The following is a 4,573-nucleotide window of genomic DNA, read 5'->3' on the forward strand; positions in this document are numbered from 1 at the left end:
CAAAACACACAAAAAAGTAAGCGAAATACAGGTGTGCAATTGAGTTGGAGGCAGATTTACTTCTGCCTTTATAGCACGTAAAGAAAACGTTGTTATAGGAGTGTACGCAGCATGTGTACTACATCAGTACTATTTGTAGCTTAAATACTGATATTGAAAAGCAGGGGTGAATTATGCCCACCTAATCTACCAAAAAGTAAAATATTTTGCATTCTATGCAGAGTAATGAGAGTAACCTTCATAATTTTATTGAATTAGGCGCATATTTTCCATAAAAGGAAAATGTTGCTATTGATCTATTTTATCCAGGGTAGGCACTGCGTACCTTGCCTACCTAGGCGGCACACCCCGGGTATGTATGTATGTATGTATGTATGTATGTATGTATGTATGTATGTATGTATGTATGTATGTAAATATGTATGTATGTATGTATGTATGTAGATATGTATGTATGTATGTATGTAGATATGTATGTAGATATGTGTGTATGTGTGTATGTGTGTATGTGTGTATGTATGTATGTGTGTATGTAGATGGCTGTGTGGGGAGAAGTTTGATTCCCAGCCACATGGTTCCAGGTCCCTAAAGTGTGACACCTGACACAAGTTCCTTCTATTATAGCCTCGAGCCGACCGAAGCTTTGTTGGTGAATTTGGTATGCGGAAACTGAAAGAAGCCCGTCCTATACATGTGTGCGTGAACTTGTGCGCGTGTGCGTCTTTGTGAATATGTTTATCTCCGACCACCGCTTAAAGGCCGTGTAGCACCCGGTACCTTTTGTAGATGCGTTTTATAAGTGGGCACATGAAAGTTGGTCGACCATGGATCAGATATAAGGACAAGCTGAAGAGTAACCCCTTAGAGATGAAGACAGCTCACAACACCTTTGAGTGAAAAGCCATGGAGCGAACAAAATGGAGACCGTTGTGTGGAAATGGTATTAGAAACTTTGTTGCAACCAGCATTAACAAGCTTCGGGGTGCAAAACAAAGAAGAAAAACGGCTACAAATATACCACCGGTACTGACCAGTAATCCTCATACTTGCAAGATCTGTGGGCTTCTTTGCAGATCGTTGGCGGAAGTTAAATGTCGCATAAATGTTTCGGAAAGTCTGTGGCAAGTGTGTTGAGAGTGAAATAAAGTTTTCAGTGTGAGAACGTGGTTTCTGGGGTCATCCACGTCCTCCGCTTCACCTTTGATTTAACATTCGATTTTTTACTTTGTTAATATAATTTTTGCAATTTTTAAAACGTTCGTCCTTCAATCGGTCAACCCCATTCGATCCCCGATCCCTTGTGTGTTTGTCTGTCCTTGTTTGAGTCCTCTTTCTATTTAAACCTAATAAAGAAAAGATACATATATATATGGCTGTGTGGTAAGTAGCTTGCTTACCAACCACATGGTTCCGGGTTCAGTCCCACTGCGTGGCACCTTGAGCAAGTGTCTTCTACTATAGCCTCCGGCCGACCAATCCCTTGTGAGTGGATTTGGTAGACGGAAACTCGTCGTGTGTGTGTGTTTGTCCCCCCAACATCACTTGACAATCGATGCTGGTGTGTTTACGTCCCCGTCACTTAGCGGCAAGAGAAACCGATAGAATAAGTACTAGGCTTCCAAAGAACAAGTCCTGGGGTCGATTTGCTCGACTAAAGTCGGTGCTCCAGCATGGCCGCAGTCAAATGACTGAAAAAAATATATATAAATGGATGAATGAATTATCCTTTGTTTACCGTTAACACGGAAAATTCAATAAACAGTTACCAGGGTAGCAAATTTCACGCAAGTAACACGGATGAAGCGACCTATTCAAAGGTAGAAACTCCGGGTTAATGAGAAGATTGCATTTTACACCGTTTATTCCTTTGAAATGAAACCATGTTGTCTTCGAAACATATGTCGAAAGTAAAAGAATCTTAATAACATCTTCGTTCAACTCCATTTATATATATATATATATATAATATATATATATATATATATATATATATATATATATATATATATATATATTCTTGTCTTGTTATTTTCCTTGTCCTGTTCTTTACTGCTTATATTTTGTACTGTCGTTACTGTCCTGTTTTTGTTACCATTTTTACCCCTCTGCAAAAAGATCTCAAATTTTATTTGATTTGCTTTTAGCAGGAAGGAAAATTTCTATCGAAGATACGTCTCGCCTTTACCTTCGAAACGTAGAGTAGATGAAACCATGGCGACTGAAGAAGGGGTTTTTTCCTTGTGTTACTTGTCCTGTACTCTATTTTTGTTGTTGTTTAAGAAAAATGTCCAGTTCCTTGGGTTTGTGTCTATGTTCTCGTTTCTCATTGTGTTCGACGTCCTTTTGGTGTCCTGTACTCATATATGCGTGTATATATACATGTAGAGGTAGGTACGTACATATATGTATAGATATATGCATATGTTTTATTTATTAATATATATATATATATCAACGACGGACTTCTTTCAGTTTCCTTCTACCAAATCCTCTTACAAGACAAGATTTGCCTGAAGCTATCCGAACAAGGGTTTAAGCTATCATTTTGTTTACTAGAAATATCAGTCAAATTTCCACCAAATAAAGTCTTGCTGTTACAAAATGGAAGAGAACATAATATATCAATCCGTCAGAAAAAGGAAAGAATCGTTCAGCTTAAATAAACTTAGGGGAGGTAACTCCTCATTAAAAACGTTCCAAGGGAGACAATTTCTGGTTAATTTCTAGTATTCTGCTTCTCGTTTGCTTTTTGCTACCTCGTATCGTCTCTTTGTGGAGTTCAGTGTAAGACTTGAACTCATTGAAAACTCATCTATTTTTATGCTGTCTTAGTGATTAGGGTCACTATTGTGGAAGCACTCCGTCGGTTACGACGACGAGGGTTCCGGTTGATCCGAATCAACGGAACAGCCTGCTCATGAAATTAACGTGTAAGTGGCTGAGCACTCCACAGACACGTGTACCCTTAACGTAGTTCTCGGGGATATTCAGCGTGACACAGAGAGTGACAAGGCCGGTCCTTTGAAATACAGGTACAACAGAAACAGGAAGTAAGAGTGAGAGAAAGTTGTGGTGAAAGAGTACAGCAGGGATCACCACCATCCCCTGCCGGAGCCTCGTGGAGCTTCAGGTGTTTTCGCTCAATAACACTCACAACGCCCAGTCTGGGATTCGAAACCGTGATCCTATGACCACGAGTCCGCTGCCCTAACCACTGGGCCATTGCGCCTCCACTAGGGTCACTATTAGCAAAACAGAGAAGACTTTCTTTTATAAACGCCAACCTTTTAGCAATATTCAATGCAATGAAGGCGACGAGCTCTTCGTGTTCTGAGTTCAAATTCTGTCAAGGTTGACTTGGCTTTTCATCTTTTCGGGGTGGATTAAATAAGTACTAGTTGAGTACTGAGATCCATATAATCAACTCACTCGCTCCCCTTAAATAGCTGGCTTTGTACCAAAATTTGAAATCAATATTCACTGCAGCCAAAGTGGTGTTGGTAGTGGAATTTCCATGTGTACAACTTGAGGGGCTCGGGACGGGGAAAAGCACCCAGTACACTCTGTAAAGTGGTTAGCGTTAGGAAGAGCATCCAGCTGTATAAACCATGCCCTGAAACAGTCTACGGAACCTGGCGCAGCTCACCAGCTCCTGTCAAGCCGTCAAACCCATGCCAGCATGGAAAATAGACGTTAAATTGTGATATTGCTGATGATGTGCGTGCAAGTGGAGGGACATACTCTTTTTACTCTCTTTTACTCTTTTACTTGTTTCAGTCATTTGACTGCGGCCATGCTGGAGCACCGCCTTTAATCGAGCAACTCGACCCCGGGACTTATTCTTTTGTAAGCCCAGTACTTATTCTATCGGTCTCTTTTGCCGAACCGCTAAGTAACGGGGACATAAACACACCAGCATCGGTTGTCAAGCAATACTAGGTGGACAAACACAGACACACAAACATACATATATATATATATATATATATATATATATACATATATACGACAGGCTTCTTTTAGTTTCCGTCTAACAAATCCACTCACAAGGCTTTGGTCGGCCCGAGGCTATAGTAGAAGACACTTGCCCAAGGTGTCACGCAGTGGGACTGAACCCTGAACCATGTGGTTGGTAAACAAGCTACTTACCACACAGCTACTCTATACCTAGAAAATTTTTCGTCAGGCAGCTAGTCGTTATTTCACAAGTGAGGAGTGATGCCTTCTGCCAAGGGTGGTTGGCACAATACTGATGAGGTTTGAACCAGTTAGCTAGCTTAAAGTGCCATAAGGTGAGAGCTGTAGGGGGTGTTATCCTTTAAATCTTTTAACTATAACTTGTTTCAGTCATTAGACTGTGGCCAAGCTGGAGTACGGCCTTGAATTTTACTCAAACAAATCAACCACAGTACTTCTTTCATAAGCCCAATACTTATTCCGTCAGTTTCTTTTGCCAAACCACGAAGTTTTGTAGGATGTAAACACACCAACACCGGTTGTCAAGTGGTGGGATACACACACACACAAACGGTAGACCAAAAAAATCGCCCCAAAACATTTGACATTATATTTT

The sequence above is a fragment of the Octopus sinensis genome, unplaced genomic scaffold (genome assembly GCF_006345805.1).
Source record: "Octopus sinensis unplaced genomic scaffold, ASM634580v1 Contig09534, whole genome shotgun sequence".
Taxonomy (NCBI): Eukaryota; Metazoa; Mollusca; class Cephalopoda; order Octopoda; family Octopodidae; genus Octopus; species Octopus sinensis.